The sequence below is a fragment of the Triticum aestivum genome, chromosome 5B, assembly GCF_018294505.1.
Source record: "Triticum aestivum cultivar Chinese Spring chromosome 5B, IWGSC CS RefSeq v2.1, whole genome shotgun sequence".
In the NCBI taxonomy this organism is placed as follows: Eukaryota; Viridiplantae; Streptophyta; class Magnoliopsida; order Poales; family Poaceae; genus Triticum; species Triticum aestivum.
Genome location: NC_057807.1, coordinates 537826205 through 537851528, shown reverse-complemented (window position 1 = coordinate 537851528; position 25324 = coordinate 537826205). Strand labels below are relative to the sequence as shown.

General features: G+C 45.5%; 1 pseudogene; it reads left to right on the top strand.

Annotated features, from left to right (window-relative positions):
* Nucleotides 1–802: 802 nt before the first annotated feature.
* On the top strand, nt 803–21050 carry LOC123114987 (uncharacterized; annotated as a pseudogene).
* Nucleotides 21051–25324: the final 4274 nt, after the last annotated feature.

Genomic DNA, 25324 nt, shown 5'->3' with positions numbered 1-25324 from the left:
TGAAACAGAAGTTAATCAATGTTTCAACAAAACATTGGCACTCATTTTCAAAACCCATGCACTTGTTATATATAAGAAAATAAAACAATATTGTCAAATCAAATGAAATTCCGCATGAACTTTGCTTACAAAGTTGAACCATGGAGTGACCGAAATTTGGCGAAACGGAAATGAATCAACATTTCGTAAAAAATGTGTCACTCCTTTTCAAATCCCTGTGAATAACATAGATCCCATGCACTTCTCATATGTAAGAAATTCAAACACATTTCCCACTTGTCATATTTGGCAATGTTGATGCTAAACCCATGCACTTGTCATATGTAAGGAAATTAAACAATTTTGTCATAGCAAATGAAATTCAGCATGAACTTTGCTTACAAAATTGATGTATGGAATGACAGAAATTTGGCAAAAGAAAAAAGAATCAAAGTTTCACAAAAAAAAATTCACTCTTTTTCAAATCCCTGTGAATAACATGAAGCCCATGCACTTCTCATATGTAAGGAAATTTAAACATCATTGCCACTTGTCATATTTTCCAATGTTCCAAATATTAGGACACCTACCGATATGAAAATGAGTTATTTCAATTATCTAGTACTGCTCCTGCCGTTGTGCTGCTCGCTCTCTTACATGATGTACAACTAGTTAATCTAGAAATTAATAAAATGTAAATTCTAAGCCCTAGAGCATAATTTATTCATGGAGATATAGTATACCGTTTGGCCGCTTTTCTGGCTGCGGACATGACGGCAGTCAAGGCGGAGCACGGCGGCAGCGGTCGAGGCGGAGGAAGGCAATGGCGATCGAGGCGGAGGATGGGGGCTGCGTGCGATCGAGGCGGAGAATGGCGTGGCGGCGGTTGAAGCGGACGACGCAACAACAAGCAGATCCGGCGGCGCTCATGGCGTCGGACGCGTGGAAGGTGCCGCCGGCTGGTCGGAGGGGCAGCGTTGGCGGTCGAGGCGTAGGACGACGCAGGAGGGGGCGAGGGTGAGAAAATGGCAGAGAGAAAGACGAAACGGTGGAAATGAAAATTTTGTGAAGGGTTGCTAGGCGGGTTCGGAAGGGGAACTGTCTATCAAGTGCAGTGGCGGCCAGCACAGATACCCGCCACAGCAAAAAATTTCAAAAAATTTATTTATTTGGTGCACTTGTCAATTATAGTTGTGGCGGGCGCCTAGATCGGCACCCGCCACTACAGTTCACATCCACCGGAAATATTTGGAAGAGCCTAGTTGTGGCGGGTGCTGGCCAGCGCCCGCCACAAGCATGCCCGTAACTGTAATGGGCACGACCAGGTACCCACCACAGCTCTTTCGGAAAAATAGTTGTGGTCGATGACATGTCAAACAACTTGAGGCCCGGTGGCATGCCGATCAAAACTTGGAGCGTGCATGTGCCAATGCTATTCGTAAGTTCAGTCTTCCTAGTCCATATTGTCCCTTGGTTAATACTAGTGGTTGGGGTGCGCCCTAGCGTGCCGCTTGAGTGGGAGCTGGGCGGTGCCAGGTAAGACGCGCCCTTTCCACCGTCCTATCTGTACTAATGAGCCTATGTGATGTTTGTGTCAAGGAACTGATATTTGAAAAAAGCAAAGCAGAAGAAATGACCAGATATACATCAGTCGCATTATAGACATAAACAGGTGCAGTTAGACTCGATGTGTAGCAATTTTAGAGGTTACATGCACGGCAACATATATGCTACCTTCCAAAAGCAAGACATTGCAAGGTACAAAAGCAGTCAAGGTTCAACACATCATAAATTATACTTAAGAGGTTCGCACGAAAATAGATTATATTCATATGTCCATGGTGCGTCCAGAGCCGAGGGTGAGGAGGCGCCTTGCGATGGGAGATGTCTCCTTCACGGTTCTTTGCATGGTGGCGAAACTCTGACTAATTGGTGGTGATGGTTGCCCTCATCAGTTCCTAGCATGATGCGACAATCGCATATAATATCAGTCTTCAACATTGCATCCATAGTTAATCATGCTAACAGACATCAATACCTGATCATCGGGTAATTTTTCAGCAACAATAATTCAAGATTGAGTATAGAAAGGACGTAAGTTTCAGACGCATGACATATCAAATAGATGATCCGACGGATTACGTTCTAACCTAAACTTCTTCAGCATCCACATCAGAGAGGGCACTCGTCACCTAACCATCTTCCCATCATTTGGAACTACCTATGAATGATAAAAAAAAGTAAAGAACCACACAGATTATCATTTCTTGTGTTTGGATCAAGGGAGAATTAAACAAGAGCGTGGTGGCATGACATCATAGGATAACTCAACCAAACAATATTATAGGAAAGACTTATTATGTCTTTTCCCTGATTTCCCAAAAAAGTAGTGAACACATCACATGATAGTGACTGATATGAGCACTAACCAGCATTCAGGAATTTAATATAAACTCAGATCTCACCAATATATTAGATTGGAGCATTCTCACATGACTAAACATATTAGTAAATGGAAATGATATTTTTATGCTAGAAATGATATACCTACTTAGAAGAACAACATCAGTAGTAAGGACATGAAAAACTGGGGTGGCATAATAGGAACCCTTGGATGTGTCTGCATGGATGATCAGAAGTTACCTTATGAGCTAAAAAAGGCCAAGATAGATACTCTTCAGCGATTTACTTTTCTTTAAAATACAATAGTTAGGTTCATTTTTCTAACATAAAGCCGACAATGCAAAGGTGCATGGCAGAATATGCTACGGATAGCACAAAACTAAATAGCCACACACTCTCGAACAGAGCAATCGTGTCAGACACTCTGCAGCACCGTCGAGCAACAGATCGATCATGCACAACAACACACTCCTCGCCAGGATCAATTGAATTTATGTCACTCTGAATGAATTACAAGGCCACATACCAACAATGACAACAACTATGATTAACCCAGAGCAAAGCCAACAAGTAAAACTCTAAGCAAAGGAAAAGCAACAAGGAATGTGAAGGAAACCCGACGAGTGTGCAATGCGTACAAGTCCTGACAAACCAAAAGACAATTTTAGATCGGGTCATCAGTGAAGCATAAGCAGGAACACATGACGAGCGGCAATCATTCACACAATAAACCAGCCAAAAACATGGAGATTAGTTCTTATCAGCAGGCACAATTTAAAAACTATATCATCAGTCAATCACTCAATCCTCAAATTTGCACCTCAACTCTGATGTCCGCATCTCTTTAATTGATTATCCATCTTTATGGCATTAGGAAAACCTTCTTCCATGATAACAATAGGCACTAGTAGAAAAACACCTAATAGTCCCGGTTCGTAAGGGCCTTTAGTCCCGGTTCATGAACCGGGACTAATGGGTCGTTACTAATACCTCGACCCATTAGTCCCGGTTCAAACACGAACCGGGACCAATGTTCCTCCACGTGGCCCTGTAGGCCGAGCCTAGTCAGGGGGCCTTTGGTCCCGGTTGGTGGCTCCAACCGGGACCAAAAGGCATCCACGCGTCAGCATTCCAGTGGCTGGGGTTTTTGTTTTTTTTAAAAGGAGGGGGGTGGGTGTTTTGGGGGTTTAATTTATGTGTTTCATATATTGTGTTAGCTAGCTAATTAATAGAGAGAAGTGTCCTCTCTTATGTCCGTGCTTGGTCGACGCTACGTACTATATATACATAAGTGATCGAGAGAACCATTCAGTACAGAAGTTCGTCATGCATACCGAGAGAAGTGATCGATCGACCTCTCCTTCTCCGAGAGATTGGTCGAACAACAAGTTTTCGTATATCATGTATCTGACGCTACTGGCTACATACATGTACAATATGTATAAGATCTCTTAATTACAATCCCCTAGCAATTGAAATCAATTTCCACATGGTATTCTCCGGCTTTATTGATGACGTGGTCAAGAAAGAATCCCGCCAATTCCTCTTGAATTGCTTTCATGCGATCTGGTTCTAGGAGTTCATTCCGCATCTGCCACGTCTAATTTGAAGAAGGGGGTTAATTAATACATATATATATATATATATATATATATATATATATATATATATATATGAATGAAACTCAATAGAAATGATGGTGTAATAAAATGAAATTGTGAATATTATAGCTTATGCACTTAATATTGTCTTTGAGAGTAGCCCCGCTTGTTTTTCAAAGTCGCGTTGTGGATGAACTCGCACACGTAGTATCCACAGAAATCATTCCCTTCTTCCTGCCACAAGCACTTTACGAGAAATAGAGGTCAATCAAACTGATAATGAAGCATTATAAATGGCATTGATGAAAGTATAGCTATAGAATCAACGGGAGATGCGCGCAACTAGCTAGCCAGTAGTACTTACTTTCGGGTATGTATATCGCAGCTCCTTCGGCAGTCCCGGAGCTTCTGCGGTGAACTGTTTCCAAACCCTGCAAGACAAAGAAAATAATTATTATTACTTGAGATATCAGGAAATGAACAAAAATAATAATTAGAATATCCTTCTGGAATCGGCTGGCAGTGATAAGTTGTGCCGGGTCCACTAGGATAAACTTGGCCAACAGCCACCTTGACCTTCAAATTCATCCATCGCGCCATAATGTGGCAATTTTGAGACTCCGTGATACCATCCACGGGATAGCTGGCAGGAGCTGTCAAGACATGCTCCGGCTGAAGCAGCTCGGTGGAAGCCACGCTGCTTCTCCCCTGAGATGGTGGGGTAGCTTCGGGGGAAGCTTCGACAGGTCGTTTGCTGCGATCTGCTGCTTCTAGTTCCTCTTCTCGATCCTCTAGCCCCATTACCCTTTCGTGCAGCGCCTGCAGTTGGTCCTGCTCCAGTTTCTTCCTCCTCTCGTGGGTTTTGTAACCCCCTGCGTCCGGAAAACCAATCTTCCACGGAATGGAGCCTAGCGTGCCTCGTGTCCGTCCAGGGTGCTCAGGATTCCCAAGGGCCATTGTGAGCTCGTCCTTCTCCCTGTTTGGAAGGAACGTCCCTCGCTGCGCTGCATCGATATAGTGTCGAAGGTTCTTGACTGGTATTTCCAGTTGCTCGTCCGTCCACTGGCACAACCCTGTTACAGGGTCCAAGGTTCCGCCAGCCCCGAAGAACCAAGTCCGGCAACGGTCTGGCCAGTACATTGTCTCTGGTTCGATTCCTTTTTCAAGCAGATCATGCTCAACCTTGGACCACTTAGGCCGGGCTTTGAGGTAGCCACCTGACCCCGTGCGATGGTGAAGCTTCTTCTTCACAGCATTTTTCTTGTTTTGTGGGACACACACTACTAGGAAAAGGCCTACTAATGGCGCACCAGTTTTGCCTACTAATGGCGCATCACTGGTGCGCCATTACTAGCACGCCATTAGTAATTTTTAGTAATGGCGCACCACTGATGCGCCATTAGTATCTGGTATACTAATGGCGCACCACTGGTGCACCATTGGTATAGGCCACAATGCGCCATTAGTATAGGCCACTGGTGCGCCATTAGTATAGGCCACATTGCGCCATTAGTATTTTTGAATTTTGAAGGCGGGAAAATAGTAGTGGCGCACCGTCTAACCCCCACCGTGCGCCATTGCTATTTTTGAATTTTGAATTTGGATCTGGATCGTGATTTTTTTGCCCATTTTTTGCTAGTTTTTTTTGCTCGTTTTTTGGCCCGATATTATTTCAAATTTTGTTCATGTTTTTGGATATTGTACGTTCTTTTGCCGTGTTCTTTTGCCGGAGAGGATTTCACCGGAGAGGAGGAGGAGGAGGTCACCGAAGAGGCGCTCGCCTACATCACCGGAGAGGAGGAGGAGGTCGCCGGAGAGGAGTTCACCGAAGCATCGGAGAGGAGGAAGGAGAAACCATGAGGGAATGGGAGGAGAGGAGGGAGGAGGAGCTCACCGGAGAGGAGGGAGGAGAAACCGTGAGGGGAGGGGAGGGGAGGAGAGGAGGGAGGAGGAGGTTCCCGGAGAGGAGGAGGTCGCCGGAGAGGAGGAGGAGGTCGCCGGAGAGGAGAAGGAGGTCGCCGGAGAGGAGGAGAACGAGTGGAGGAGAGGAGAGGAGGAAATGGAGTGGAGGAGAGGAGAGGAGGAGATGGAGTGGAGGAGAGGTGGAGTGGAGGAGGTGCGCCCAGCCATATATACGACATAGTAATGGCGCACCGTGGGCAGGTGCGCCATTACTAACTTTTTTTTTATTTTTTTGACTTATTTTGAATTTTGAAGGCGGGAAGATACTAATGGCGCACCATGGGGCGGTGCGCCATTAGTAACTTTTTTTATTTTTTTGACTTATTTTGAATTTTGAAGGCGGGAAGATACTAATGGCGCACCATGGGCCGGTGCGCCATTAGTAACTTTTTTTTTTTATTTTTTTGACTTATTTTGAATTTTGAAGGCGGGAAGATACTAATGGCGCACCATGGGCAGGTGCGCCATTAGTAACTTTTTTTTGACTTATTTTAAATTTTGAAGGCGGGAAGATACTAATGGCGCACCACGGGCAGGTGCGCCATTAGTGAGTTTGAATTTTTTTGAATTTTTTTGCCTCTCTAGATCTTAAAAGCCCCGTATCTTTTTTTCTGTTAGGTTTGTGAGGATTTTGAAAATGTTTAACAGGGTTCCCCCGGTTAAATTCAGATGTAACTTTTCGAGTAGATGATTTTTCATATAAAAAACTTTTTCATCCGAGTTAGTATGCAAAAGTTATGCCCATTTTTACAAATTCTCGAGAGATTTTGCAAATGAAGTCGAAATTCATATTTGCAAATTTTCCCAACAACTAGACCACATATCAGATGGGAAACTTATTTTCTTTTTTTTGACATTTTCATCATTTTCTTTTATTTTATTTTTAAACTGAAAAGGCGATCCACCGGGGGGGTGCATTCGGTGGAAGTGGTGGCCAAGTTACTAATGGCGCACCGTGGCATGGTGCGCCATTACTAGTTCAACTAGTAATGGCGCACCACTCCCACGGTGCGCCATTAGTAGTTTTGACGAAAATTTTAAATTTTTTTTTACTAATGGCGCACCCGCGATGTGGTGCGTCATTAGTATTTGGACACTAATGGCGTAGCAACACATGGTGCGCCATTAGTATATAGTAATGGCGCACCACATGTCTGGTGCGCCATTAGTGTCAATATCATCCATAGCCCTTTTCCTAGTAGTGACAAATGCGGGCTAGTGATCTTTGATCTTCTCATATTTGCCGATGAATTCTGGTGTCTTTTTTTTCGACAAACTGTTTCAGCTCTTTCCTCCACCTCCTCATTAGGGTTGCCATCTTCTTAAGAGCACAAGACTTGATTAATTGCTCTTTAACTGGCTTCTCTGGATCCTCCTCTGGCGGTAGGGTGAAATTTGCCTTCAGCTCAGTCCAAAGATATTCTTTCTGCATATCATTGACATAAGACACCTCAGGGTCTTCCTCTTTAGGCTTATACCATTGCTGGATGCTGATCGGGATCTTTTCCCTAACAAGAACCCCGCACTGAGCAGAAAATGGCTTCCTTGTCCGGATGGGTTCAATCGGTTCGTCGTCGGGCGCGATTTCTATGATCTCAAACTTTTCATCCGAGCTCAACTTTTTCTTCGGGCCTCGTCTCCTTACCGAAGTTGTGCTCAATCCGGAGGGCTAGAAATTATAAGGAAGAAAGACGAGAGTAATTAATATGTGTACATATACCAAAACAATGGAAGCATCAATTAACTAGTCAGCACGGGCTTAACTAATATATATATACCTGGCCGGGCTCGGTTCGGTCACCGGAGCAGTCAGCACGGTCTCCTTCTTGTACCTCCATTGTGTCACCGGAGCCATCATGAACATAGTCCTCTTCTTGTACCGGCATTAATGGGCCGAAACCATCATGAACATAGCCCTCTTCTTCACCCAGTTCTTTCAGCTGAGCAACGGTGTCGAAGAGAAATGACGCAACTTCATCCCTTCCATTTGCGATTATGTCCCCCAATATCGCTTCTGTTTCTTCGTCTCGGGAGTGCTCCATAGTTTCTGCAAATATTTACAACATGTCAATTATTATTCAAACATGGTACAGATGGATAATCACAATAAGGAATCATGTTAGTGGCCTCGACGCTGCTTCTCTAGGGTTTGGGGTCGCCTCGACACAACAACGCTTCAAGGGTTTGGGGTGGCCTCGACGACAACGCTCTTTTAACTTGGTAAATTTGGGTGGCCTCGAGAGAGTTAATTTGTCGGGTAGGGGCGCGGCGGGAGGGGGTAGGAGACCAACATCGTTTTCTCTCTAGGGTTTGGGTGTCCTCGAGAGTTTTGGTCGAGGGGGGGGTGCTGCCGTTGTATAAGTTATCACGGTCGAGAGGGGTATATATATCGACCGCCCCTCATGTCAAAGTTATCTCGAGGGGGTTATATCAACAACGACGCGACAACGACGAGAAAGGAAAATAATTAAGGAAAAGGAAGAAAAGAGGAAGAAGGAAGAAGGAAGAGGAAGAAAAAAAAAGAGGAGAAGAAGAAAGGAATAGAGGAGAAGAAGAAAAAATAGAAATTTTTTTCTATTTTTTCTTCTTCTCCTCTATTCCTTTCTTCTTCTTCTCTTCTTTTTCTTCTTTTTTCCTCTTCTTATTTATTTCTCCTCTTCTTCCTCCCCTCTTATTCCTCTTCTTATTTTCCTTTTTCCTCTCATTCTTTTTCTTCTTCTTTCTTCCTTCTTCCTTCTTCCTCTTTTCTTCCTTTTCCTTATTTTACTTTCTCCTCTACACTAACCTAAAATGCACTAACCTAAAATCGATATCTACTAACAACCGAAATAAAAAATTAATACATATATGAAAAAACATATATAAACAAAAAATGCTATGAACATTATATTCATACATACATATATAGCCACATCCATTCATCATATATATATTATATATATGAAAAAATGCAATGAACAAAAAAATACACTTATGAAAATAATTACTATGAACATGTACATATATATATATATACACATACAAACATATACACAAAAAATTGCAAAAAATTGCTATGGAAATTGCAGGGGCGGCCGCGCAGGGCAGGGCGGCGGCGCGGCGGCCGCGCAGGGCAGGGGCGACGCGCGGTGGCCGCGCAGGGGCGCGGGATGGGAGGGAAGCGGGAGCAGGCTGTGCTCACAGGGGATGGCGGCGACGGCTCAGGCAAGCAGCCTGACGGCGTCGGTGGCGGCGGCGACGGCAAGGTGGAGCAGGGGCGTCGGGCAGTGACAGCGACGAGGAGGAGCAGGGTGCGTCGGGGGAGAAGCGGGCGATTTGGCCGGAAATTGCTAAGTGTTGCTTATATAGCAAACCCTTTAGTCCCGGTTGGTGACACCAACCGGGACTAATGCACCCTTTAGTCCCGGTTGGTGCCACCAACCAGGACCAAAGGCCTCTTTTTCGGCAGCCCAAAGGGCGGGAACCGACGGCCTTTGGTACCGGTTGGTGGCGCCAACCGGGACTAATGCCCCCCTTTAGTCCCGGTTGGTGCCACCAACCGGGACCAAAGGCCCCTGTGCTGCCCGGCTCGGGGCCCAAGTTTAGTCCCACCTCGCTAGTTGAGAGGGGCGCGCAGTGGTTTCTAAGCCCCACTGCCGCACCCCTCTCGAGCTCCTCTCCACTGCAGGCTTTCGGGCCTACTTGCTATTGCTTTGCCTGATGGGCCTTCTGGGCCTACTGTGGCCCTGAATCCTGGCCCATAGTAGGGTTTCATGTCGTATTCAGGCCGTGGGGGCCCAGTAGGAGGCATTTTTTTGTTTTTTTGTTTTCTTTACTTATAGTTGCTATATTTAATTTTTTTCCAGTTTTTTTGTTTTGTTTTCTACATTATTTATTTTCTTTTATTTTTTGCTTTATTTTTTAATTGTTTTTGCTTTTAGTTTTAGGAAAATTATAAACTTTCTGTTAGTGCCATTAGTTTTCAAATTTGAAAACACTTTTTTTTGTTTTCTTTCTTGCTTTATTTATTTTATTTTGTTTCTGCTTACAACAAAATACTTATTGTTGTTTTTTTGTTTTGTTTTCTGCATTATTTATTTTCTTTTGTTTTTTGCTTTATTTTTTAATTGTTTTTGCTTTTAGTTTTAGGAAAATTATAAACTTTCTGTTAGTGCCATTAGTTTTCAAATTTGAAAACACTTTTTTTGTTTTTTTGTTTTCTTTCTTGCTTTATTTATTTTATTTTGTTTCTACTTACAACAAAATACTTATTGTTGCTATTTATAATTATTACGAGGGCCGAACCATAAGACATTAAAGCATTTCAAATGAACTCTGAAAAAGTTGAAAGTTGGCATGGTATCATAAATTGACCCACATAGCATGTGCATGTACAAAACGGACAATGGTATCATACTCGTTAGTTACAAAGTTGGCATGATATCATCATAATAGTTGCGGGAGAAAAGTCTTCACTTTTTCTTCGCTTGTGTCATTTGCTTATTGCGCCGTAACCATGGATAATCTTCATCGTTTATCAGGATGCTGGGGTCAGGCTTGACTTTGAAGGGAGGAATTTCATGAAACTTTTCATAATCTTCAGACATGTCTGTCTTGTCCTCCACTCCCACGATGTCCCTTTTTCCTGAAAGAACTATGTGGCACTTTGGCTCATCGTATGATGTATTCGCTTCCTTATCTTTTCTCTTTCTCGGTCTGGTAGACATGTCCTTCACATAGATAACCTGTGCCACATCATTGGCTAGGACGAACGGTTCGTCAGTGTACCCAAGAATTTTCAGATCCACTGTTGTCATTCCGTACTGAGGGTCTACCTGTACCCCGCCTCCTGACAAATTGACCCATTTGCACTTAAACAAAGGGACCTTAAAATCATGTCCGTAGTCAAGTTCCCATATGTCCACTATGTAACCATAATATGTGTCCTTTCCCCTCTCGGTTGTTGCATCAAAGCGGACACCACTGTTTTGGTTGGTGCTCTTTTGATCTTGGTCAATCGTGTAAAATGTATTCCCGTTTATCTCGTATCCTTTCCAAATCAATACAGTCAAAGATGGTCCCCTGGACAACAAGTACAGCTCATCACAAACAGTGTTGTCACCTCTGATACGTGCTTCCAACCAACTGCTAAAAGTCCTGATGTGTTCACATGTAATCCAGTCGTCGCACTGCTCCGGGTGTTTGGAGCGCAGACTGTTTTTGTGTCATCGACATACGGGGTCACCAAGGTAGAGTTTGTAGAATTGTGTAGTGTGATTGAGACCAAGAATATCCGCCTCTGCATATTATTGAGTCCCTTCCAAGCATGCCTTTTCCAGTCAGTCTCCCCTCATACCGCGATTTAGGGAGACCTATCTTCTTAAGGCCAGGAATGAAGTCAACACAAAACCCGATGACATCCTCTGTTTGATGGCCCATGGAGATGCTTCCTTCTGGCCTAGCGCGGTCACGGACATATTTCTTTAGGACTCCCATGAACCTCTCAAAGGGGTACATATTGTGTAGAAATACGGGGCCCAGAATGACAATCTCGTCAACTAGATGAACTAGGACGTGCGTCATGATATTGAAGAAGGATGGTGGGAACACCAGCTCGAAACTGACAAGACATTGCACCACATCACTCCTTAGCCTTGGTATGATTTCTGGATCGATCACCTTCTGAGAGATTGAATTGAGGAATGCACATAGCTTCACAATGGCTAATCGGACGTTTTCCGATAGAAGCCCCCTCAATGCAACCGGAAGCAGTTGCGTCATAATCACGTGGCAGTCATGAGACTTTAAGTTCTGAAACTTTTTCTCTGCCATATTTATTATTCCTTTTATATTAGACGAGAAGCTAGTCGGGACCTTCATACTAAGCAGGCATTCATCTTATTTCCTTCTCTTCTTTGGTAAGAGCATAGCTGGCAGGACCTTCATACTGCTTTGGAGGCATGCCATCTTTTTCGTGCAAATGTTGTAGGTCCTCCCGTGCCTCAGTTGTATCTTTTGTCTTCCCATACACGCCCAAGAAGCCTAGCAGGTTCACGCAAAGGTTCTTCGTCACGTGCATCACGTTGATCGAAGAGCGGACCTCTAGGTCTTTCCAGTAGGGTAGGTCCCAAAATATAGATTTCTTCTTTCACATGGGTGCTTGTCCCCAAGCGTCACTCGGAACAGCTAGTCCGCCGGGACCCTTTCCAAAGATTACGTGTAAATCATTTACCATAGCAAGTACGTGATCACCGGTATGCATGGCGGGCTTCTTCTGGTGATCTGCCTCGCCTTTGAAATGCTTTCCTTTCTTTCGACATTGATGGTTGGTCAGAAGAAATCGACGATGGCCCAGGTACACATTCTTCCTGCAGCTTGCCAGGTATATACTATCGGTGTCAAGTAAACAGTGCGTGCATGCGTGGTATCCCTTGTTTATCTGTCCTGAAAGGTTACTGAGAGCGGGCCAATCGTTGATGGTCACGAACAGTAACACCTTTAGGTTAAATTCCTCCTGTCTGTGCTCATCCCACGTACGTACACCGTTTCCATTCCACAGTTGTAAAAGTTCTTCAACTAATGGCCTTAGGTACACATCAATGTCGTTGCCGGGTTGCTTAGGGACTTGGATGAGAACTGGCATCATAATGAACTTCCGCTTCATGCACATCCAAGGAGGAAGGTTATACATACATAGAGTCACGGTCCAGGTGCTGTGATTGCTGCTCTGCTCCCTGAAAGGATTAATGCCATCCGCGCTTAAAGCAAACCATATGTTCCTTGGCTCACTTGCAAACTCATCCCAGTAATTTCTCTCGATTTTTCTCCACTGCGACCCGTCAGCGGGTGCTCTCAACTTCCCGTCTTTCTTACGGTCCTTACTGTGCCATCGCATCAACTTGGCATGCTCTCTGTTTCTGTACAGACATTTCAACCGTGGTATCATAGGAGCATACCACATCACCTTCGCAGGAACCCTCTTCCTGGGGGGCTCGCCGTCAGCATCACCAGGGTCATCTCGTCTGATCATATACCGTAATGCACCGCATACCAGGCATGCGTTCAGATCCTTGTATGCACCGCGGAAGAGGATGCAGTCATTAGGGCATGCATGTATCTTCTGCACCTCCAATCCTCGAGGGCATACGACCTTCTTTGCTGCGTATGTACTGTCGGGCAATTCGTTATCCTTTGGAAGCTTCTTGTTCAATATTTTCAGTAGCTTCTCAAATCCTTTGTCAGGCACAACATTCTCTGCCTTCCACTGCAACAATTCCAGTACGGTACCGAGCTTTGTGTTGCCATCTTCGCAATTGGGGTACAACCCTTTCTTGTGGTCCTCTAACATGCGATCGAACTTCAGCTTCTCCTTTTGACTTTCGCATTGCGTCCTTGCATCGACAATGACCCGGCGGAGATCATCATCATCGGGCACATCGTCTGGTTTCTCTTGATCTTCAGCAGCTTCGCCCGTTGCAGCATCATCGTGCACATCGTCTGGTTCCTCTTGATGTTCAGTAGCATCACCATATTCAGGGAGCACATAGTTGTCATCGTACTCTTCTTCTTCGCCGTCTTCCATCATAACCCCTATTTCTCCGTGCCTCGTCCAAACATTATAGTGTGGCATGAAACCCTTGTAAAGCAGGTGGGTGTGGAGGATTTTCCAGTCAGAGTAAGACTTCGTATTCCCACATATAGGGCATGGACAACACATAAAACCATTCTGCTTGTTTGCCTCAGCCACTTCGAGAAAATCATGCACGCCCTCAATGTACTCGGAGGTGTGTCTTGAACCGTACATCCATTGCCGATTCATCTGCGTGCATTATATATAATTAAGTGTGTCAAAAATCATTACAGAACATCATGAATAGATAATTAAGTGACTAAATTAATAGGAGTTCATCATCACATTAAAACCAAAGTACATACATAGTTCTCATCTAACAGCATAAAGCTCTGCAGAGCATCTAAATTAATTAAACCATACACTGAAACTATGTAAACATTTCAATGCGAAAACAAATGTGATCATAATCGCAACCAATGTAACAACTGATCCAACAGCATAATGATACCAAGCCTCGGTATGAATGGCATATTTTCTAATCTTTCTAATCTTCAAGCGCATTGCATCCATCTTGATCTTGTGATCATCGACGACATCCGCAACATGCAACTCCAATATCATCTTCTCGTCCTCAATTTTTCTAATTTTTTCCTTCAACAAATTGTTTTCTTCTTCAACTAAATTTAACCTCTCGACAATAGGGTCGGTTGGAATTTCTGGTTCAACAACCTCCTAGATAAATAAAATCTATGTCACGTTGGTCGGCATAATTGTCATAAACAATAAATGAACCAATAGTTATGAAAAGATAATATATACCACATCCGAATCATAGATAGGACGAGGGCCGACGGGGACGGATACCAAAATCATCGCACTATATAAGATGCAATAATAAAAGTAAGAAAATTATACAAGTATCTATATAAATATACAAGTAAGAATTTTTTTTCCTTTCAGAAAGAAGATAAGAACAAGAGGCTCACCACGGTGGTGCCGGCGACGAGATCAGCGCGGGCGATCGACGGCGGTGAAGACGGGTACGGGACGTGACGGACCGCTAAACCTAGACAAATATTAAGGAAAATGGAGCTTGGAGGTCGAGCTTGGAGAGGAGAAAGCTTAAGTAGTGTGGCTCGGGCATTCCATCGAACACCTCGTGTGCATAGGAGGTGAGCTAGAGCACCACAAAGCTCTCCCCTCGCCGGCCACGAAAAACAGAGCACTGGGAGTGCTCTGCTCGCGGGCGAGGGGTAGATATAGGCAACTAATTGGTCCCGGTTCGTGCCACGAACCGGGACTAAAAGGCAGCCTTTGGTCCCGGTTCATGCCACCAACCGGGACTAATGGTGGTGGGCCAGGAGCGAGGCGCATTGGTCCCGGTTCGTCCCACCAATCGGGACCAAAAGGTCCAGCCGAACCGGGACCAATGGCCCACGTGCCCCGGCCGGCCCCCGGCGCTCACGAACCGGGTCCAATGCCCCCATTGGTCCCGGTTCTGGATTGAACCGGGACTAATGGGCTGACCCGGCCTGGACCATTGCCCCCTTTTCTACTAGTAAGGCTCATTAACTATCAAGTCCAACAGTTTTTCGCACACCAAACCACCCTGAAAACAGGTAAATGGATTGACCAGATAGATCGTTATACTTCACTCAGATATACGAATCATAGGGACAACTTAGTGCTACAGCTTAATCATGTGTAGTGTTGTCACTATCGATCATCAGTTCTTTACGAAAGGCATCAGAAATACAAAAATTAAGCTTTTCAATGTTTATTTAAGCACAATGGTTCAAATGATACTTTATGGAACAAATGTAGACGCACACAAAAAGAGCCAAACATTTATGTTTGAAAAGCTAGCCTCGCATACTTAGAAGATTTTTAGGTAGAATGAACAATTTATCATTATTAAGAGTGCTAGTTTCAGGTATTATATAGGTGATAATAATTTCATGATTACGGCGATTTTAAGAGAGGCCTCTGACCTACATCATATATCAAATTTGAAGATCATGGGCATAATACTAATACCTGGCGAAGGAGGAAGAAGCAAAGAAGCTGATTGCATATGCAATTATGCATACCAACAAGCAGAATAGGCACATCCATCACAAAGGAAAAACAAGTAGAAAAGAAGAGGAATATACCATACTAACCTAATCACCTATATTGCTCCCAGCTCCTACCTTTGAAAATATCGGATGAAACTTTCTTGCCACAAGTTGTACTTTCCATTATTTTCTTCCAGTTGTGTTTGTCCGTCTCTAACAATCATTGCCATAAAATATTCATTAGTGACAAGTGATCATATAGGCAACTATCTAATACACAGGTCAATCTTAGAAGGCTCAGTGTACTTTTGTTGGATAACTTGTTATAGACAACTTCAGAATTTTTTAGTGAAATGAACAGAAGTTCTTAGGATCTAACTTTCATGACCCAAGTTCTACAACATAGCACATCAACACCTACACATTTGCATTGCTAAGCTTAATATTAGCTAACAAAATCTGAAGCAAGCACCAGCCAAGAGCCTATTACTCATTCTTATAGAGTAATGAAAAAAACTAAAGGAAACAAACATAGTAATATGGCATACATTAGTTAGACGAGATGCAGTCAAACCCAACTGAATAATATGAACTACTCGTCCATTTCCATGCTCCATCTTATGTGACTGCCACTGTATCGGGATGAACTCAACGGTTGCACTCTATTTGTTGATTGGAGTTGAACCTAAATTAGGATCCCTGCAGCAAGACAAATAAACTTATCAAACAAGCCAAAAATAAGGAAAAATGTGAGAGAAAGTGAAATAAAGATGATAAGATTGGAAGAATCTGGGATAAGAAGATGGCACCCATACTGATAACATGGAGGGAGGCAAAAGACAATAGCATTACATCTACTCCTTGAAGTTTAAGCCTATGAAATATTACACAGAAAACATAATCTGCTACCTCTAGATCCATGAACGTGCAAGCACACGCAGAAAAAATCGAAAACACATAGGAGGAGAAGGAGGGGGCAAGGGGAGAGAGGTGCTAGGTGGGAGCCTCTGCCGCTGGTTACCTTAGCGCTGTTGGGATGGATTTGGAGCTCAGGAGAAAGGGGCGCCGCTGCTTCTCATCGAGCTCGGGAGAGAGGGGCGTGCATCCGAGGCACAGGAGCGCCATCCAGGAGGCACAACACCACGAGAGAGCACGACAGGAGACGGAGACGAACGGACCAACGCACCAGATCATCGCCGGCGAGGAGTAGGTCGACCACACCGAAACCCTAGATGGGTAAAACCGATGCAGGCAACCACAAAAGGATGGGATCGACGAATCCATGCGGTGGAGGAGCATATAGAGCGCGAGGATCAGCGGTCGTGGAGGTAGGTCGTCGGCGACGGCGGCGGCGGCGGCGGACTTGGGAGAGGGAGAGGAAGGAGAGGGAGAAGGGGAGGACTCGCGGGGGGTGGGATTGGAAACAGGGCTGGGCCATATAACGCACACATGGCCCGATGAAAACAAACAGCCCGCACAGTACCTCGCTCGGCTCGTTCTACCGACGTGGCTAGCGCGAGGCTACGCCCTTGATGCGTAGGTTAATGGTTTTAATTGTTCTATCTTGAGCTTCGAATTCGGATTGCCCCGCAGCCCGTGAGGAGGTGGCCCAGCTCGAGCAAGCTTGAAGGATGCCAACCGCGTGCGCGATGAGGCCAAGGACGCCGCGCGTGCTGACGAGGAGGCCAGTAGTCTGAAGAAAGCCATATGTGGCTTATTTTGACAAAGATTATCCCATTTAAGGGAAATTATTTCATCTTAATCAAATTTAACCACAAATGTGTTGGGTTTTATTCCTTTTTATTTCATTTGCACTTCCTGCCAAGATGGTCCCATATGCCACTCAGACTTTTTTTCCTGTCCAGCCAGACATGTTTACGTGTAGATGCATATGAATGTGACCTATGTGGCTATAATTGTGTTCAATACACATATTTCAATATGTGGTATGTACACATTTTTTCTTGCCGGTAATATGTGGTACATACACAAAAGGGATAAATATGTGGATCTAAAAATAGCCTACTATTTGATATTTTAAGTACACAAATGTGTACTTCTTGTATTGCTCATATGTTTTAGCATTTTTTTTTGCAGGGATCTGAGGGACTGTTTGTTAATGAAATATTACACATTACATAGAATACACAAGCGCACATGTAGATTACACATTACATAGAATACACAAGCCAGCCGCCACCTAATTCATATCCAGCAATCCATTTCACTTTCTTTTCCTCGAGACCATGGCGGAACCCTCCACTCTTCGGAGAAGTCCGAGACTGGAGGCCAAGCGGCTGGGCCACATCACGGATCTGTTGTGCGAGCTCCTATGGTGCATCACCCATAGGCTCCTGTCAAGCCGAGACGTCGCTAGCTTCCAACTGACAGGCAGGCCCGTGTTCCGGCACGTCTGCAGATGTTTAGGCGGCTGGATTTGCTATATCCGACTGTAGATGCTTCGATAGATGCAACGTGGAAGAGAGATGTTGTGAGGCCACATTGCTAGACTACATGACACATGTCTTGCAAGTGCTAATTCAACGTGAGAGAGGGTACGTGGAGAAGGCGAAAATTGGCAGTAATTACGAACGCATTCAATGCATTCCAACTATATAGTCCCTCCGTTCTAAGGTGTATTATTTCCGCACAGTGACCAAGGCACATAATTATAGACAAGTTAGAATGAAATTACCCTTGACAAATTTATTAGTTAGTGGCAAGTAAATCAGTTAGTCCTATAAAATAAAAGATACATGCAATCGACAGAGAGATACTTTCCTTCCTTCTCTACAAGAAAAGATAAAGACAATCGGGAGAGAGATACTTTCCCTTTTCTAGAGGGCTAACAAGGGAATTATGTGGAATTAGAAGAAATGCATTTTACATTCTGGAATTTTATAAAAAAAGAATACACCTTATATATAGGAATGGAGGGAGTATATCCCACACGATACTAAATATGCTTTGGCTACAGCAATTAAAAACCAAATATTTTTCGCTAGATACCAACTAAATATGCTTTGGCTGCAGCAATTAAAACAAAATGTTTTCCTCCACCACCACAACTGCTTTGAATCCCTTCAACGGGTTCTCCGCCACCAGATCCGCTCCATCATCTCCTCACAATAGACGTCGCCACGCTTAGGGACCAACTAAACACCCATATCGCATCCATGTTCGACCTGGTGAGTCCATCCCCTCGGCGTCCCTCCCATCTAGACCCCGGCCGTGTGGTTGTTCCGGCGGGCTGGCTACCTAGTTTATCTTTGCCTTCTCCTGATGTGATCCATCTAGGGCATGCTAGACTAGAATCTCCAGCAACTACAGTCCATGGAGGAGGATGGCAGCACAACCCCGGCATAGTGCTCCAGTCCCGATACTCGTTCAAAAGAACAGGTTTGGGGCTTGGCAGACAGCCATGGTCGCCGTCGCCGTCGAGAGTAGTCGGCACTTCATATGGATGGAGATGGATTTGATCGGGAGCAAGAGTAGATTTCAACGTATGGACATCAGATGGGCAGATGCATCGATCATGGAGAAGCTGATGATAAAATATATTAGCAAGAAATTGGCAGCAAATTGGAAAGTTTTGACGGGCAAGAGAGGAAGAGGGATGCATTGAAACGTGCCTAGCTGTTCTGCTCTGGCGTACGTGAGTGAACGCGCTCGCGTTTTCTTCTTTCTATAAATTTGAGTCGTGTGTTTCTAACCTTTTTTTTTTACGGTTTTTGTCGGTTTTCTTCTCAATCGACCTAGATTTCCTTATGTCTAAATTAAATTGATTGATGAAAATACAATTTCCATCAATTCCGGCAAAGTCCACTTTTCACTGAATGGGAGTTGCATTTTTATAAATTTACTGCTTGGGCATGATTTTTAGGAGTAGCACAACAATTATTTTAAACACGGATGTTTCGACGAGAATAATGTCTCCATCGTGCGTGTAAGAAGTTTTTGACTAAACTTTGGCTGGTTCTATATTAGTAAGTTGCCTGAAATTGCAACATGTGCTATGTTTTATTTCATTTGAGAATGAAGAGGATTCCAGGCGCAACACCATGCCAGAGACGACAACTAGCAGCAATGAGGTGTCGCGACCACGGCCAGGCCAAGCCAGGACCGTGTCAGAGACGGGGCATCATCAGTGGAGGTGAGGAAGCAGGTAAACCGTGAAGGTGGGGGGTGGGGGGCTTTAGCTCTGACCGCCGCTCGAATTAGTTAGCTTCCTTGCCGGAGGCATGGACGTCGCGGCAAGCGACAACGAGGAGCAGTGTCACAACTGGAGGAGACCTAGAGAAGCGTGTCAAAGGAAGCGGTTGGAACATGAAGAAGTTTCTCCAATTCGGATGGGGATTAGGGCTAGAGAAACAAGATGAAGGAGAGCCGTTGGATTTCGATCCAACGGCTTAGAAAATTAACTTAGTTAAAAAAAGTTAGACGACCGTCTAATTCTTTGGGGTTGCAACAAACATCCTCCCATGGTGACGGCGATGTTATTTTTCCATAAAAGGCATCCGGTTCCAATCCCATTTCGGTGCTGCTTGCTTGGGCGTGTCTTCATAAGATAAGTATCAACCATTGACTTCTCGGACAGTCCCTTATTTTGAGGCTTTCCGGCGAGTGAGTTCCAGCACGCTATTGACTCACTACATGAGGGAAACCCAGCATTACTCACACATTACTTAGCCCAACCTTTTCCGATCGAGTTCCAGGTCCCCAGGCCATGGCGCCGCAAGAATTCCCGGAGGGGATCCCCGCTGGCAGCCGAGATTGATGTCCTCCTAGACAAGCTTCTCGAGCTGGTGTTCCTGTGCTTCCCCTCGCCCGCCCACCTCGTCCGTGCCGCGAGCACCTGCAAGTGTTGGCGCCGCGTTATCACGGTTGACGGTGGTGGCTTCCTCCGCCAGTTCGGATCTCTCCACGGCGTACCCGACCACGCCATTGGCCACTACTGCGTCGAGGACGGCTACGGCTCCCCGCGCCCACCTAGCCTTAACCTTGTCTTCATCCCCTCCTCCTCCCATTTGCCGTGGGCGGGCACCATCGCCGATCGAAATCTGGCGCTCAACTTCCTCCCGCTGGGGCGACCTCCTGCTCCTCTTCCACAGGTCGCGGACTCGCGGGCGCCACGGCTCCTCATCTGCGATCCCCTTGTGCGGCACTACAAGGAAATCCCTCTCTCAGCGTGGTTCCACAGCTGCAACATGTTGGGCGCTGTCTCCTCGGCGGCGAGGATGCGGACGCGGACGCGGGCATCAGCCTCTCAAACTTCAGGGTGACGTGCATGGTCTTTCGCCATCGGGACCGCAACGCCAGGGCCTATGCCTTCTCTTCCGCTGGATGGTCGGAGATAACACTGTTATTGTTCTGGACAAGGACGCCGTCGAGCCCGTCTCTTTTGTCGTGCCGGACGATGAGGAGTACGCCGCTCCGGGAGAGGCGCCACAACACCAAATCACGTGGCCACCTACAGTCCAAGCTTGCTTATCCTAGCTGCATTGGTTTGGTGGGCTGTGGATAGGCCATGGCGTCGTCCCAGGTTCTGAACTCCTCAATCGGCCGTTTATTCTGATGATTCTAGAGCACCATATCATATGTGTGTTCTGTAGGCATCAAGTGGCAAACAGTTTCAGAAGTTCTATTGCGTTTGTTTGTAATCGTATACAAATTCAGTACATTGGGTGGTTTCTTGTTGCTGTTTTGAACATTTGTCTGTTTGTAGCTATTTTGAACTTTGTCTGTTCTTAAGATTTCTTTCACAAACTTGAGATTTCTTGTTTAATTAGGAGACGGGTTTGCCGATGAATTATTTGTTGGGGGGGGGGGGGGGGGGGGTCCTAGGACCCGCTACAAATCTGAGTTGGAGTTTTAATTATGGCACATCGAACATTTTTATGGCAGATTGCTTGTTGGGCATGTGATACGTAATTTGTAATAAAGACTTTTGATTTGCCATGCTTAAAAATCCGACGTCATATTTTTAGCATTTATGCTCTCCTGTTCATAACGCTAAACTTCAAACAGTGAACGGGGAAACACTGAAGTTGGATAGATAAAAAGTTGGATAGTTGGTGGTACAAATTCCTTGGACGGTAAATTGGTTCTATGGTAGTCCAGCTTAAACAATATTCTATATCCATACTGTATGATGGCTCTGTTTGAAATCCCTGAAGTAGCTTTACAGTGGCAAGGTAGCAAAAATTATCTCATAGATATCTGGTTAATTGGTCTTCCGTGTTGCCACCCTATAGGCAGGGTGTCCTATGGGTTATAGATCTAGAGGTCAGGAATGATCAAGTATTGTTGTTGTTAAAGTCAGACCTGATCCATCACATTCTGTTGCATATTCTACCTATAAACCCTGATGGGATACCTGGCCATACGAGCCATGTGAGCGCGCGAGTGATCTATGGCTGCCCGATCTTTTTTACTTAGGTTGTTTAGCTGCTCGGACGTTCATCTATTTTCCACACACGCGCTTGAGCTGACGCTGGATGACTAGTGGAGTCGTTCTCCTGTGGTGCAAAGGGACAGTGGCTGGTTTTTCTCTGGTTTGACGTACGCGAACTGGGAGGTGTGGGGTAGATCGGGTTGAGTGTGGTGAAAACCCTAGCACCAATCCCTCTCGTCCTCGACGCATACTCTCCACCACCATTGCTCATTCTCCTCCTCCTCGCTTCTCTGCTCCTCCACTCTCGAAACCTGAATGCATGGTCGACGTCGCCTCTGCTTTCTCTATCTTCCCGTAAGGCAACGCCCTCACTTTCTCCATCCACCGCGCCATCCTCGGAGTTAAGCCTCCTTTTTTGTGTCATTAAGCCTCCTTATTTTTAATGTGTTTTTACACCGGCGGTTACGCAGTTGATTTCTTTGTTGTGTGCATCGCCTGAATTGGGTTGAGCTGTTCTTGCACGTAACACACCTAGGAATGGATCCAAAGGCGGCACACATCAATGATTCACCCCCTTGCAGATGGGACCACCAGCGAGCCCTAAAGCCCCGATGCAACATGAGCCAATACTCCTAGGGTGCTTAGAATCTTAGAAGATATGAATGAAAGTGATAAGGAATATTGATGCATGCCAATTAGACCGGTCATGAAGTTGTCTTTTGGTTTGCATGTATGAACCCCATCTTCCTACAATTCCTTTGAAGCAAACTCAATTGGACTAATGTCACATGAGATAATCAAATAGATAAGCTAATCTGGTAGCTTAGGTACTGTATCTGTATGGAGATCAAGGTCACTAATTCTGTAGGATAAATGTAGACCATCCTCGACACCTTGGTATCGTAAGTTCATGGCATGTTGTTAGTTTGCATCATTCATTATGCAGAATAAATGTACTCAATATTGGACCCTTTGGTATTGTCAAGTTCATGTCATGTATTTAGTTTACATCGTTAATTCTTCCATGGTGCTTCTCATTGCATATTTGGTTCATGATATATTGGCCCATGAAGGCGTCCGCCTCATCCTACACAAACGACAGTTGCTTCATGAACAGCCTCGTTCTCCTCCTTTGTCAATCACATCTTTATTGCAAACTCCATCTGCACCCCTCCTCCAGCTTAACAGTGATGCACCTAGTGTAGCCCAGCAAGTTGGCCAAGGCGCTGACGCGCTGAACTCGGGGAAGAGGGTGCGGGGCAAGAGCCCAGTCTGGGAGAGTCAGATGAATTGCTTGGTGAAGTAGTAGATGCCCTCACTGTAGTACACAAGGACTACAGTTGGCAATGGGAGGAGATCGGAGGGAGTTGACATCCTGGACGAACTTGCCGAGGCGGAAGGCGGCCGAGGCTGGGCTCAAAGGACTTGAGGCGAGCATATTCAAACCAAATTTAAATTCGATAAAATTATTCAATGGCAATGAATTTTGATAGATCAAAATGCAAAGAAAAATCTCCTGAAATTTGGATATTTCAGTGAGATCTAGAATTCTTTTAGTTAGAAAATTTTTAATGGCACTCCCCCCTCTCACCATCCTGGATGTTGATCATTGTTGGATCGTCTCCATCTTGGCCAGAAACCAACCACCTAATTTGTAGCCAGCAATCAATTTCACTCTATTTTCCTCGAGACCATGGCGGCGCCCTCCACTATTCAAAGAAGTCCAAGATTGCAGGCTGCATCATGGATGTGTCGTGCGAACTCAGCCAGTTCTGTGCGGCATCATGGCCGGCACTGGTGGATGAGACAGCCTTCGTGACGCTCCTCAACCAATTCACATGCGGCACCATCGCGCTCCCGCTAGCCAACAACAAGCTTGGAGTGGCCTACATTAGATAACTATACATGGACATCGACATACGATGGGTCGTCCATTCCTTTTCGAAGGAGCATGGTATTATGCTAAGTGAGATGTGGGAGCTACTGACAACACTGACTCGATAGACTACATCTGATGGTGGTCCCACCAGCATAGCCGTCTTCACATAGTCAGCGGGGTCGCGCAACGGGAGCTTCTAGCAAACGTGCGTAGGAGGTTGCATGCCATATCGGCGATGCACTTGCAGCCACACCTGGAGCTTCGAAAGCGCCCCTTAACCTCTTATTCAATAAAACATTCGCTTACTCTATACAATGAAATCGAGTTGTACTCCACCCTGAACCAAACACTGACATCGCATCCCAACCGAACTGCAGAAACCAGGGGGGAAATCCAGCCCCCAACCCACTTCCCACTACTCTTCTCCAAGATCGCCCCCACCTCAACCCCAACCAACCCCATTATCCCTGCCCATGTTCTTCCTTCCCCGGGTAACCTTCCCCACGATCCACCAATTGCGTCGCCCCTCTCTACCTGCCACCATGTCGGCGCCCTCCCCGCGCTTCCCCGCCATTGGATCCGCGGGTCACGGTCCCAAAGCCTTCCTATGACGCTGACTTCACACGACACCACGCAAGACACACCACCTCAGTGCTGCACGAGCACCTAATCCACGCCCGCCACCCCACTACCACCAGTTCCTCCTGCCATTGTGGATCTTGCCACTCCTCTCTGACTAGTTTCCTTCCACGTGCCACCACGTCCCAATTGCGTACTACTGCACCCAACTTGCACCGATCCCATCCCATGCAACTCTCATGACAACCGCCGCCAGACCGAAGCGAGCTGCTCGATGCCGACACCTCCTGCACCCCGATTTGCTACAAGATCCACTGGCACCACAACCACCCCATCGCATTGCCTTGACCCCCATAGCAACCAGTCGCCCACCCCTCTAGTTTCCTTTCCACCTTCATCTTCCTTCGTAGTGGAGCCACAGCCCTTCGCTTTCCTCTCCAGGAAGCGACGTAGTTCGCCAGAGCAACCTCCGCCGCTCTCTCCTCCCCAATACACAGATCATAGGCATCGGAACTATCCACTTTGCTTTCCCCTGTTTTGTTTGTCCCATGTTCTATTCATGTTTGTTGATTGAGGAGAAGAGAGTGCCATGGTAAAGAAGGAAGGACATTGCTGCCATTGCAAAGTCACAAGTGAGCTCCTCTTCTTGAAAAATCTAAAATTTGCCCTTTTTCTCTGTTTGTTTCTTCACGAGTTGTGCATCTGGGAAGTGGGCTCCAAATCTTGCTTCTTGGTCGAGCGTTATATCAGTTTGTTGCTGGTGGATAATATCTCATAGAGAAACAAAAAAAGAAAAGGGGGGGGGGTAGATTTGTTCAAGAAGAGGAGCTCACTTGTGACTCCGCAATGGCAGCAAGGCCCTTCCTTCTTTACCATAGGAGGCACCCAATCTTTGAAGCTGCTGCACCCATTCACCTG